Source organism: Scatophagus argus, chromosome 21, assembly GCF_020382885.2.
Source record: "Scatophagus argus isolate fScaArg1 chromosome 21, fScaArg1.pri, whole genome shotgun sequence".
NCBI classification, from domain to species: Eukaryota; Metazoa; Chordata; class Actinopteri; family Scatophagidae; genus Scatophagus; species Scatophagus argus.
In genome coordinates this window covers 6,362,298-6,376,838 of record NC_058513.1, presented here as the reverse complement: position 1 = coordinate 6,376,838, position 14,541 = coordinate 6,362,298, and the positions used below count along the sequence as shown (strand labels likewise).

Genomic DNA, 14,541 nt, shown 5'->3' with positions numbered 1-14,541 from the left:
AGGATCCAAGGAGCTTTATTTGTCATTACAGCTATGAATGCGCAGTACACAGAGCAATGAAACGGCTTTCCTCCAGGATGCTACATGGTGCTACACAGAGGACTACACGTAAGTAAACTCAAAGAAAAATACAAAGAGTGTAAAAATAAAGAGTAAAAACAGATATATATTATTGTGCCATGATTGTAGATGAAAATATCAGTCAACTGGAGAGTCAGTCCACCTCTTTAATTGACATATCCTTATTACATAATATAACTATTGGATGGATTGAAATATAGTACAGATATTCATGGTCACCAAGAGGATGAATCCTAATGGCTTTGGTGATATTTCTGGCACCACCAGCAGTTTATCTTGAGGAAATGTGCCAGCAACATGAAATCTGGTGCAGACTTGCATCTCAGCTTTTTCAGTTATAGTCAACCTGGTCCTTTCCAATATGGAAATGGCTGAAAAATCATAGAAACATGGACACCTCACATGAGCCAAAAGCTTTCTTTCAAGGTGATTAAACTCTTTATAATTACACTGTTATATTGTCATTGGGAGGGTTAAAATACTGAGCTGTGTGTCAGTGATGTGAACACTTGCAAGTGATAAACATGGGACTCTTTCCCAACTGTAACATCCATCAGGAGAAACAGGAATTGAGTCCTACTGTACGTCTGCAACAGTCAGTCCTCAAGGTGTCTGAGTGCCAAGAATACAGGAGGGGATACCATACAGTACAAAAATCTGACCTTCGGGCAAGTCAGAAAAATGTGTTTGTGTTTGGCTCATAAAACATTTAAGAAAATATGTCAGTTGCACAGCAGTTGTGTTGATGTGTCTTAGTATAAAAGATGACACTGACAGTCCTCAATCGCTACTCTGCCGAAACTGCAAATCCTGTTCATGAGTCTTGTTCTCTCTGTATGCTGTTCGGCCCAACAATGTGGTGGATATGCTCAAGATTTTTTTTTTTTTGTTCGCTCGCTTAGTCAGATATGGAACAGAAGGCTCTCTGTGACATTTACCCACAATACTGTTCTTCACACTACCACCAACTGGACTCCCACTCTCTCAAAGTGAAGAGGGAAGATTGTTTCAACAGTTTGTTTGGACGTAGAACACAACCTCCCCAACAACTAGCCACCTGCTGACTAAAAATGGCCGAATGCTGTTATTTACCAGCACACAGGATGTGAATGTAGTGGCTGAGAGGCGGAGAGAGACAGGAGTGGTTCATCAGGACAACAAGGAGCACCTGCGCCCACCGAGCTACACTCTATGTGTGTGTGTGTGTGTGTGAGTGTTGTGTGAGTGTGTGAATGTGTTTGACTATGTGAAAGCTATGTTTGTGAAGAAGTGACCACGACAACAGAGTGCCTACATTGCATTAGTATAAACTGCTGGATGACTTAATTGAGAAACATTGATTAGAATTGGTAAATTTTGAGGGCTGTACTCAAATATTTATTTTTATTTCACCACCATATAATCATCTTTAATAAAAGCTTAGAGGGGATCATAAACCAGAAACATTTTTGCTCTGTTAAACTAACATTGAACCAGTGTACAATAGCTACATATCATTAGTGTCAAACTGACATGGTCTCCTGTGATTCCGGTGATCAGCAGAGTTGTATGTTAGTTATATGTAAGTTGGCTCAGTTGCTGGGAAGGCTACCTGCTGAAGAGCCATCAGAGCCTTGTTAAAAATGTCAGTATTTTCATGCAGAACCATATTTAAATTATTACAGTTTAAGGTTCTATTGCTCACTTATAGCCACTCCATTATGTTGTTGTAAGCCTGAAGACCCGAAACCACTTGAACATGGACTTCACAGTGAAGTAGGAGACATCTTGTCTCAGTTAAATGGACAAGGAAACTGTGTAATTTTAAGGATTTTATAATGTAGCAATTATACTTTACAAAACATGCAAACTGCACAAAAAACTCTCTGCAAATACACACACCACGTTACATAAAAGTGCTGCCAAAACAGAAGAAAGACAACGCAAAAGTTTTCAGAGGACACTAGTGCTGAGTAAGGCTTGGACAGCTTGTTGTTGCTACATTTGTGACTCTTGAAATTAGTAGTAATCAGACCTCTTAAAAGATTTTTGGATGATTTATCATAATAGGAACTCAAGACACACTTGAAGTCAGCCCCAATTACTCATTCAGAGTAAGTAGGAATAAGTGAAAAGACAATGAGATACACTATATAGACAAAAATATCTGGACGCACCTCTTTATGGAGCTGTTTCTCAGGGGTTCAGCTTGGCCTTTTACTTCCAGTGAAGGGAGATCTCAATGCTTCAGCATACCAAGACATTTCAACTTCAGGTCCATAAAGACATGGTTGAATGAGTTTGGTGTGGAAGAACTGGACTGGCCCTCACAGAGCCCTGACTTCAACCCTATCCAACACCTTTGGGCTGAACTGGAATGGAGATTGCGAGTCAGGCTTTTTAGTCCAACATCAGTGCCTGACCTCACAAATACTCTACTGCATGAATGGGCAAAAATTCCCCTCAGAAACCTGCCAGAATCCTGTTGAATTCCTTCCCAGAAGAATGTGAGTCCCTGTTGGTGTAATGGTCAGGTATCCCAATACTTTTGTCTATACAGTGTATGAGAATCATTCTGTATTTCAACTATATATTGAAATGTCTGGCCATTCCACCTGCTTTGAAGTGTATACGTGCAGTATCTTCGTGATCTGCATCTTGTAGTAAAAATACAGTTAAAAAAAAGATTAGCACCTTCTGGCAGCTCAAGACATCTGCAACACAATCATTACAGATGATCCTGTAGCATGTTCTGTGACTCAGGTTTACCGAGATGAACCAATATGCATTATAGAGTGATTTCATGTGTTAATGTGTCAAAACAATAAAAACCAATAATGGAAGAGCAATATTCTTCCATTGGTGTTTGAAAATCCTCTCTTGAAAAGCCACAAAATGTTAATCTAAGATCATGTGCATATTCATCCACAGGGATGCATCATTAGAGAGACAGCATGTTATGGTCTTGTTCCTGTTTCTTCTCATCAGCATGCTGCCACAGCAGGTATGTTGCTCATCATATGCTAGTTGGAATATGCTCACTGAGTTTGAAAGTTCAGAGTTCCTCCGGGCCAACGCTAAGCAACTTAAAGTTTCTTTTAGCCAACAGAGCAATTTATAGTGTGGCGTGGCGGCCATTTCCTACTGTCATCACAACATTCTCCCTTCACTGCTGCGTCGCCTCTATAAGACCCCCAAGGAGCAGCAGAGTGTAACAGCTGAATAGAATTGAACATGTCTGTAAACTGCCTGCTATCCCCTGAGAGGAGACTGCACACACATAAACACACTTACTCTGTCTCTAGTGCATGTACGTACACACTCAAATATTATCACACTTACACAACTATAACACACTCTCAGACATACACACACAAACATACACAGAGATGCAAGCAAATATGGTACATTTTCTTTATACATCCACACACCCGGCATAAAGGCAGGTACACGTTTTACCTTCCTGTTTGTCAGTCAACCTTCCCTCTCACAAGTCTTAGCTTTCTTTGGCACATGACGACCCATCTGCATGCCATTACAGTGAGTTTCAACACTAATGGAGCCATTTCACCAAGCAATAAACTGTGTGGGAGCATTAGCACCCAAGATGCAGGCTAACAACATACTAAACTGACGGGTGCTGACGTGCTGAGCATTGCTGAAACCACCTCCAGGGAGTAAATACGAGGTGAGGCAACAATCATTCCAAATATTCATTTCTTTTAGTTTCTCTGGGAAGGATGAAGAGAAAATGAAAAGAATAATTGCACTCATCCCCTGGAGTAGAACCTCACTTAACGGGAATGTGTGGAAAACATGAGGACAGCACTGAATAAACAGGACATCCTTATGCATACTTTAATGTGCTTACACATGCACTTAGACACATTTAAATAATATATTACAGAGTACCAAGAACATAGATGTTAGTCTTACTTTTGATTTGCGAGAATATAGTGCAATTTAAGATGGCTCCAGCTGTTATTTTGTGAGAGCTTTTAATTTGCTATTTTCTCAACCAACCACTAAATAGTGTCCAGAAAGCCTCAAATAGTAGCTATAGCTAGTTCTCCAATCAAGGTTACCACCATATTTCATCCTAATTTAGTAAGTGCACAGTTTGACTGTATACCTCTTATCACTATGCACTTGTGTGTTTTCTGCTTAGGTAATTAAATCTAATTGGTTTAGAAAGCATCATCGTCAAACACAAAACTAATTCGGACTATTGACACAAGAGATGATGTGGTCATGTCATGCTTTCGATTGGGCGTGCTACTCCCGACTTTGCCACCTAGAGAGGACATTAAAGGTGTCACCATCCCTCAACTAAACAGCATCTGACATTCCTTATTTCAACTTCTTTCCAGATCTTCAGAACTGGGGTAACTGCATCCACATGCCCTCATCATGCAGGAATTCAAAGTAGTGTTAAAGGTGAAAAAGTAAGCACTCTCTCAAGCTCTTTTTTTTCTGCACAATTACTTCTGTCACTTTTCATCTGTACAAACAAATGTGAAAAAATGAATGCCTTCGAGCAGAGATTGCGAGCCCCTTTCCTGTAATTTTTTTGTCTCAACCCCCCTCTGTGATGGCAGGCTTTTTGTCCCCACCTCTGATGTGGTCAGACAACACAGTGAATGAACTAGTTAGTTTTCTGCTGACACATAAAATACTCATGATGTGCTATCTTTGTTACATCTGGAGTTGAGAGCTTTTATTTTCACGTAATAATTTAACAATACTTTATTTTTCCGTCAGTCACAGGATTTTTGCTTCCATTTCCTACACAAAAGCAGAAGCACACGTTCATATGCGTGTATTCACATGAGCATGTTGCTCACAAGGAACTCTCACATATGTTTGATTCATTTAAAATGATGCCTCCAGATTACCCTCTGTGTGTTTATGGCCGTGATTGCGTGTCTTTAACGTTCTGACATTCAAATTTAATCCGTCCTTGTAATTAGCCAGGCCCCAACCACCATAAGCAAAAATAGAGGCAGAGTGATTAAAACAGGAAAATCCAATCAAACATGCTTCTTATGACAGTGAACATTCACTGATGAGGTGGCGGCTCCACATATAGGATATAATACAGTAACTCGAACACACAAAAAACACGTCCATGCACATACACTATCACAAAGGCACATTTTAGCACACTCACAAATAGCTGTACAACCAAATACACACATGCGCTACCACAACAATACTAATTAATCCAGATATCTTTTCCCACACAGGATATCCTTGGCTTTCATCCCCTCCTCAATTAGACTGAACTTCCTACTGTTGTGTTAGTGTTTGGATTAGGAGGAATTATGGAGGAATGCTAATGTTTGAAATCCTCCTTTGCCTTTGACTTAGTGCATCAAAAGCTTGACAGCTATCTGGCTTTTATAAGGAGAAGTGTGTATTTCTTTGTGCGCGTGAATCTGAACTAGTGTTTATGCTGCCCATACATGTTCGCTAAACCTTCAGCGCACGCTAGCACTTTCACTGCGCTGGCTTCATCCAGACCACGCATCACTCTCCAAGCTGCCCTTTTTATGTACTCCTGAGCTAAGATGGGTTAAAACAAGAGCAAACGATTCTTTAGATGTTTCCTGTGTGACCGGGTCTATAATCTCCTTTGGGACTCTTGTCAACAAAGACCTAAACTTAAGTCTTAATAATCACATGAAACACTACATTTTCGACCTTTTCTTCGTTAGCCAGTTAGCCCAGCTGATCTGAATTCAAATTAGCCACTTACTGCAGGTACATTATTATTCACTAATGTTAATTAGTAAACCTGTTGAACTTTTGAAGCAATAACATGGCCATGAATTAAAGTCAGAACTCAGTATAAAATTATAACTTTCAGCTCATTATTTTGCCACTTCCTGTTGTTGAATCCTTTATGTATACATAAAATTAACTGGGTACTGCACACCCCCACAGGTCTTTTCAGTTATTCTGTCTTATTAGATGTAGGTTCAGCTATTCTGGGAATTTTAAGTCCCCAGACTCCATGCAATAATAAGTGTCCTAGACCTTTTTCATGGCGGACATTTTGACATGTCATAGCAGGAAAAGCACAGGTGCAACACTGATGATGGCTTCATTGTATTCACGTACTGCCTGTGAAAATGGAGGAACACACTCCTAATCTGAACACGTACTGTCAAAAGAAAGCGATCATTATTAATGTTATTAGTTACATCTGTGTTTGACATAGCCCACATATCACCAATGAATAAGGTCTGTCGAGATCTTCTGTGCGTATGATGACATGTGCTTACTGTAATTACATGTCAAGATGTTTGCCCTGAAAATCCCTATTGCGATTAAATTACAAGTGAGGGAGATGAAGCACAAACTCTATATGTCCATACAGGCCTAATGAGAGGTCTAATTAGGCAAAGTGAAAACGCCTGCATGGATGTAGCATGAAGCTCGATAGTATCTGTTGTAATAGGTGTGCAAGGACAAAGAAGCCTGAGGTCTAAAATATTTTTATACACAACAGAATGTAAAAACACTTCCAAAAAGGCCAGTAGGTGGCGATAGACATTTTGAGCATGGCTAGTGAGCTTATTTTCATTTGACAGTAATAACTTATTATACTTAAATAAACACAAACAAGTAAAATAAATTGATTATTTATTTTTTATTGTTTAACACCGTTTTGGCACACAGCCAACGTTGCTAACCAAAATTAAACAAAGTATTTTTTTAGGAGGAGAATATAATATAATATATATATATATAATATAACAAAGTCAGGTTGCATTTTAGGACACGCAGTTTGGACACTGTACTTGTACTGTACTGTCCAAATTATATTCTTTGTAAGCTCTTGCAGGCTACATGAAATGAGATTCCAGGCCTGGCCTTAAGCTTAACATGTGTTTTAGTGTGTGACTGCCTTGTGATGGTCATTTTTAGGTTCAAAGAACCGAAGTATTAAGTGTCAAACTTTAGCCTTCAAAATGGTAGTTCACAAACAAATGGGTGACACTGCATTGGCTCCAGCTGCTATGTATGCTACAGTCTATGCTATGCAATAGTGGAAAACACAGCAGCTGTATACGTGATGAGAAAAACATTTGGGTGTCATCTTCTTTATTTAGCATTTTAGCTATGCTGAGTTAACCACATCTTGCATTGGTGACTGTAAAGAAAGCAAAGATGCAAATTGTTAGCAGTCCTCTCAAGACGGTAATATTGGAGTATTCCTTAAATGTCCACTGTCAGGCGCTCTAATAACCCCAGTGCTAGCAGATTATCTACTTAGAATTTGGTAGATGTGCAGATATGGCTGACTCTACACTGTGCAAGTATTTTACAAGTATATTCCCTTCTGTTTGTTTCGGGCCTCAGCCTGTAGTTGCCATTTCAAGGTGCACAGCTCACTGAGATGAATGCAGTGTCGTGGTGCAAACTGAGGCAGAGCAGAGTGATCCAGTTCCCTGCTCCAAGGCAACAAGTTCAATATTGTAGCCTTCGATTCCCCCAGTGCTAAGATGCTATTAATGTGAAAACATAAATGCCTATACCAAGGTTTTACATTCAACACAAGCACCATTTCAACCTCCACACTCCCCAACCCCACTCCCTCACCCCCACCCCCACCCCCACCACTACCACCACCACCACAGAGAGATACATCTCCAGGACCTCGCTGGCAGAGATCAAATCAGTCTTTGAGCTGCCTTGATCTCTGCTTCACTGCTTTGGTTGTCTCTTGTCCTTCTTTGCATCTCTGGTCCAGGAAGTGCAACATCACAGATCTGTGGTCTGCCAGTCGATAACGGGCCTCGGCCCTGTCAGGATTTAGGTTTTATTGGTTTGTACGCACAGTAAGTGTGTGTCTGCAAAATTAAACAGAAAGCCTTGATGTTATGGTGTGTGCTGGACAAAAAAATACCATGAAAACAGTTGCAGTTCTCCCCATGACCGCTCATGAGAGAGACTGAGTGAGATATGTTAATGGGTCCTGAAAACTCTGCATGTGAGTCCCTCTGCAGTGTGGGTATTTCTCTGCTTATGCCTGCTTCCAAACACAACACACATTATCGCTTCTTCATTCTGTATCTTTTTCTCATGTTCTCGGGAAACAAGCCTCATGTGGTTCTGCCTTTGTCTCTCTCTCTCTCACACACACACACACACACACATGCACGCATAGCAGCCATTCCTAATGCATCACTGCTGGATGTCAGTGTAACATGTCTCCCCTGTCACCTACTGACACTATCCTCCAATCATCCAGTCTGCTAGCCGCCTTGAATTATTCATCTAATATGCCCATTTGACAAAGCCAGCCGTTGTGTTGGTTTGCCAAACACTACAGGCAGGAAAATTTGTTTATCTGTCTCTTTGTGTCTCACTCTTTCACTTCCTGTTATTGTCTTTTACTCTCCCTCTGCTCTCCCCTCTGTTCCTCTGTCTCATCTTCTCTCACAAACGCCACATTTCCGTCCTCTTTATTGGCATCTGCAGTCACAGTGATTTGCTGAAGTGGATGTGACAGGCAGCTAGCCTTGTTCATGCCTCTTATAAAAGCCATACATTTCCCTGAATAGGATTTTTTTCATCAAATTTCTTCTGCTTCTTTTGCATGTTGTGTTTGTAATTATGTTTATTCCCCTGTTTTGTCACTGATAACATATGCAAATTGCAGCCCTGGAAAAACGTAGGTTCTCTTTGCTTTTGGTAATCAGCTCCCACCATTACGCAAACAAAGAAATTACTTCTGTGTGTGTCATTATGGTTGAGTATTACAGAGGCTGCTTGACTGGTGCTGCTTGACCCAGCTCTGAGTGCCAAAATGCTCTTCTTTCTCATCTATATTTCAGTGTACTGAAGGTGTTCTGTAAAAGTGTCAATTTGAGAACATGGCAGTGGTACGACTCTACCATTTCTAGGCATCATAATCTTCAGTCACATTCTGCCAAGGTGCTGGAGTAACAAGGGTCATGATAGTCTTAAATGCTATACATGCAGAGCCTGCAGTAGCCATCCTCTGTGCCTTTATTTCCACTGAAACTCAGCTCCACTTTCACAGTTTTCTAAATTCGTGACTGCTCTTAGCCAATAAAAGGCGTTCAGTGAATCACACTTTTCAGAATGTGACCCTGGATTAGTTGGTTCAACCTCAGGTGCAGTCTAAGAGCTTTTGGCCCAGCACTTTAATTATGGACACCAGAGCATTTGATCTTATATGAAGAATACCCCAGGAAGATTTGAACGGATGTTATTCGTCTCACTTTCCTTTCAAATAATATATATAAATATATATAATACCTTTGCAAAGCTGAAAAAAATATGTGCATGTTGCTTTTTTGTAGCATGGCTGCCGTTTGATTTGAGGACGGGAGTCAAACTTAACCTTAAAAGAAGTAAAGAGCTCTAAGAACAGTGTCTGCATGTGGTATGCCACTGATCTCTGTCTAGACTGGCTATTCTGCATGTCTCCCAGCCAAATTTCCACTTAAACAATTTCCTGTGTTTCAGATTTTTAGATCATTTTCTAAAGTTACCAAACAGAACTTTCGTACTCACTTGATATCAGATAAAAACTTTAGTGTTCTTTTTTCCAGAATCGGCAGTGTTTCACACATTCTAATTTATATCAAAGAGGACGACTGCAGACTGATCAGCCCAGCTGATTGTAAGATGTGTCTCCAGAGTGATGCATTCTTCTGCTGCAAAACAGATCTACCTATAGGTACAAAGAAGGTAACCTGAACATGAATGCAGTTAACTGGACTTTCACTCACTCAGTAAAGTCGTTCAGCTTTATTCTGCCACCACATTGTTGTAGCAAGAGTACACAACACATAAATCAGGCTCTCTTATGGTTTGACATTTGGGGAAAATACACATATTCACCATCTTTCTGTGAATTAGATGTCAGTATGACTTCTGGACAGTAAGTATGAATCTACCAGCAGCCACTTAGCTTAGACTGGAAACATGACATAACAAAATCCACATCAGCACCTTTAAACCCCACTAATTAGCACATTATACAGGATTGCATTTGTTTAATCCATACAAAAAGTGAAGCATAAAAATGACCTGATGTGGTTTTACAGGCTGACTTAGAGACTTACTAGCTTACCAGTGGACTGAATAGTCCACTAAATCCTTCATAAAACCTCAACAGGTGTTTGTTACAAACTTGTGAGCTTTAGAAACCCTAGCAGGTGGATTTATTACCTTTGGAGAAAGACAGGCTAGCTGTTTCCCCCAGTTTCCTCCAGTCTTTGTGGGAAGCTAACAGCGTTGCTAACATAAGAGTGGCCTTGATCTTTTCATTTAACTCTCAACAAGAAAGCTAATAAGTGCATTTCCCAAAATGTTGAGGTATTCATTTAAAGAGCACGCGTGTGTGTGTTGACCTCCAGAGGCTTTGAGTTTGGCCCTTAGAGCCTAGCTGGCTCTCAGGTTTAGCCCTCCATTTACAACAAAACCCTGCTGCTTCTCTCTTTTCCTAATGAGGGCTGGAGGGATGTATCAGGCCTTCAGCTGTTTTCTCTTCTCTCTGTGTGTTTCTCTCTCTCCGTCTCTTTTTCCCTCCTACACTGCAGTCAGGCAGGCAGTGTTAAATATCCCGTCTTATTTTATCCTCCAGCCTGACATCAATTTCAAGCTGTTCTCCTCTCATTTACAACGCGCCACACCATCCATGTTACCATGATGCACATCAGCTGCCAAACGCTCACTTTTACTAATCCTGGCGCAAAAAAGGAGGGGATGAACAGTTTTCGCTGCAAACCCTCACATGTGCCCACCAACCCAACACTTGAAACATGCTGGTTCCTCCAAGCACATTTATGCATCATTTGATTCAATTTCATGTACCATAAAACTGTAATAATAGCAGAATCAATTATGCTGCTTTTTACCCCCCCCATTCTGTCGGTCCTGATGGTGTCGTGTCACCACACCCTCCCAACTGCCTGCTTCATGTATTCATCCTGACACAAAGCTGCCGATTGTCTCCCAGAAGAGGCTGGATGGACATGAACTAACACTCTCACACACAGATCACCCCAGAGGCGGACTCGTCTGCGTGCGAAAAGGAAGCGCTCCACTGCTCTCTGTCGGCAGGTTCAAGGCAGTGCATTGCCCTAATCCTCATTCCTGCGTCTGTGTGCACACAACTGTCCAATATTTTTTGTGCTGTTACATTTGCAAAGGTGCCGCCATTTTTATCGTAGTACCATCTGTCATTTGATGTGTAATTGTAACACGCTTGAGGTGTAAAATAGCCTTGTTCTAAGAGATCAGGGATCAGAGAAAATGTCTCGGGTGAGATGCTGTGACAGATTTTTATGTTGCGTTTCTTTCAAAGGATCAAATTAGCTTTTATACTCAGAGAAACTCTTTTTAGCTAGTGAAGCACTCTGAAAATCCCCTGGATAAACTGAGTGGTGTTCAAGCTAAATACAAATTTTTACGTTTGAATGAAAATCCAATCACTTCTACCCTCATATTTCCAAGGCGGCCACCTCATCCAACTCGTTCATGCTGGGGTTGAATTTCATTTTTCTTGTGGTGCAGTGAAGCATCCTCCAGCTTTGCCCTAACTTCTATCAAGTTATCAGTTGCTGTTCTATAAACCTATAAACCTCCCCACTGACTACACTGTTCGGGTCGGGCAGCATGTTGTGTCTCCTGCTGCCTTCAGGGTCACCTGTGATATTGGCCTGAGTGTCGGGGCTGCTGTATCTCCTTAATCAGCATGCCTGCACTTTGAGAGAAAGAATCACTATAGACTCAAACATACTGGGCCTCAAATATTACAGTATATTGCACAGCCAAAAGTTTGTTGACACCTGAACATTACACCTCTATGTGACGTCGCATTCCAAAAACAAATGGCATAAATGTGTTGCTACAACACAGTGGAGTCAACATTTATTTCCTTAATATTTCCCTTTAACAAGTAGAGGAATAGAAGCATGAAGTAGCATTAAAAAATATCTGAAAAGTGTACTTAAGTACAATACTTAGTTACTCATCACTGGAGGTCGGCCATTATTGCTGACCTCTGGCCACACAGTGGTTATATTCTGCTGGTAGAGACTTTCCTTATTGCTCTTCCCTCACTTGTCAACAGCATTAATGAAATTCATTAGCGATGGGAGAGTCACTGAAATATGAGCTTTAATTCATATGCTTACTTAATTTTAACTTAACAGTCCTTCACCCCTCATTTATTCAAAATCGGGATATTAAAAGAAATTAGTTTTCCTGACAGATTCAATCAACAGTGTTAACACACACGTGCACGCGCACACACACTTAGAGGCTCCTGTGTCATTTGAAGGGTAACCTGAACTAATTAACAGAACAGAGCGGACGGAACGGAAAGAAATATTCACTACATAATTAACTGTAACGAGTCCCACTCAAGGGTGCGAGTGTCATTTTATTTAATCTGGTTCCACACAGAGTCAGAACATCACAGTGAATGAGTGACAGATGTAAACATCAGTGGAGGGTAAACTGGAGCCTGAGGTCTCAAAACTATGATGAGTCATGTCCTTGTATGTGTGTGTGTGTGTGCGTGTTAGGAGTGGTGGTGGGCTCAGCATCATCCTGCTCCTCTGCTGTTGTTTTTGAGGACAGACCCATTCTGGTCCCCTCAGCCTCCTCTCTTATGGCAGAGAAATGTGGGCTGACACAACAGAGTTTTACAAAGCCCGGCTGGCAGGCTTTGTTATGCAGGCATATTACAGCTTTGTTCCTGTCGGTGCATTACAGGAATAATCCAACCAAAATCATGTTAATACTGTCACAAAAGCAGCTATTGGTGCCGTACCCTGTATTTCTGAGCCCGTTTTATTGTTTGATAGTGTAGCTCTTATTTGGATTAATGTTTGACTGGAGTTTATGAAGGTCTGATATTAATATCATTACACAGATGCATCTGAAAGCATCTTTTGGAAACTGTGTAAGGACAAGATATTTAATCTTCAAACTGACAAACCTTGTTGTTTTTTGCAAATATCAACGTGTACTAAATTTAATGAATTTAATGCCAGACACATTAACGTTGGGACAGGGGAGAGTTCTGTTCTGCTCAACACCAGTTTGGAACATTCCACAGGTAAAAGGGTTCTTTTCAAACAGGTGATGAAAATATGAAAGGGTGTGAAAGAAGGATCCTCAAAACTGTCAATAATCAAGAGCAATCTTTGTATGTAAGGAGCAGGGCAGAAAACTAACAATGAACATCCTTCGAACCCTCAGGTGACACTGCATTAACAACATGAACTCAGGAACGCTTTGGAATACAATTGTCAGTAAACACATTTCATTACATCTTCAAATGCAGAGTACAACGCATATATCAATCACATCCAGAAACGCTGCTGACTTCTCTGGACGTGAGCTCACATGAGATGGACTGACGCAAAGTGGAAAAGTGTGCTGTGGTCTGAAGAGTCCACATTTCAAACTGTCCCCCAGGCCAAAGAGGAAAAGGACCATTCAGACTGTTTTTCATGCCCATAGCCTGGGCGACCTGCACGTCTGTGAAGGCACCATTAATGCTGAGAGGCACATACAGATTTTGGAGCAGCATATGCTGCCATCCAGATGATGTCTTCCTCAGTGATGTTCTTGTTTATTCCAGCAAGACAATGAAGACACATTGTGCACATGTTACAACAGCCTGGCTTTGCAGTAAAACACCTGTCTCCTACTGAAAACGTGCTGCACATTATGAACCTCAAAATACAATGCAACACTGTAAACTGTTGGGCAAGAATGGGAAAGAATTTCACTTGTTTAACAAAGTCCTCAGTTCATGAACACTTACAGAGTGTTGTTTAAAGGACAGCTGATGCAGCACAGTGTAAACATGCCCCGTCACAACTTAGTGGGAATCAGCATTCTCGAATAGAATAGTATATAATTATTACTCATTATTAATTGATGCCAAAACATTTGAAGGTTTTATTGTTCGACAAAAGATGTTCTCTGCTCAGAAAGATGTCAGCATTTAGTTGCATGATGTTCATGCTTTTCCCAAAGTGATTAATGTTTACTTTCGCTATGTTCTTAAATCAATTTGTCAACGTGATGCTATTATTACCATTGCGTTATTAATCTGTTTAAGTACATTTGAAAGCACAGACGATTTTCTATCAAAACTGATGCATTTGCCTGCAGGAAAGTCTAGCATCAAGTGTTGTTTGGTGTAAAGACTTAAAACTAAAAGGATAACATGGTCATATACTTATATATAACATATATAACAGGGTCAGATAACACAGTCAACTCTCGAATCTTTAAAAACTGTGAGAAATTCTCAGCAGTGAAGCCTTTGAATAACGAAGCCTCAGCAATCAAATTTAGTCAGAAATAGAACGCATTCCATACAGAAGAGCGTGATTTTAAAGAACGGACAGGTTTTATTCAGTTTTGTACATGCTATGACTCTCCGCGTCACTAGATGGCGTGCTTGTTATTAAC

General features: G+C 40.6%; 1 long non-coding RNA gene across 1 annotated transcript; it reads left to right on the top strand.

Moving 5' to 3' along the window:
• The first annotated feature begins 56 nt into the window (after window positions 1-56).
• Window positions 57-6,129, top strand: LOC124052452. The gene is made up of 3 exons (XR_006842004.1): window positions 57-108; window positions 2,992-3,064; window positions 3,602-6,129. It is a non-coding gene; the product is annotated as an uncharacterized LOC124052452 (long non-coding RNA).
• Window positions 6,130-14,541: the final 8,412 nt, after the last annotated feature.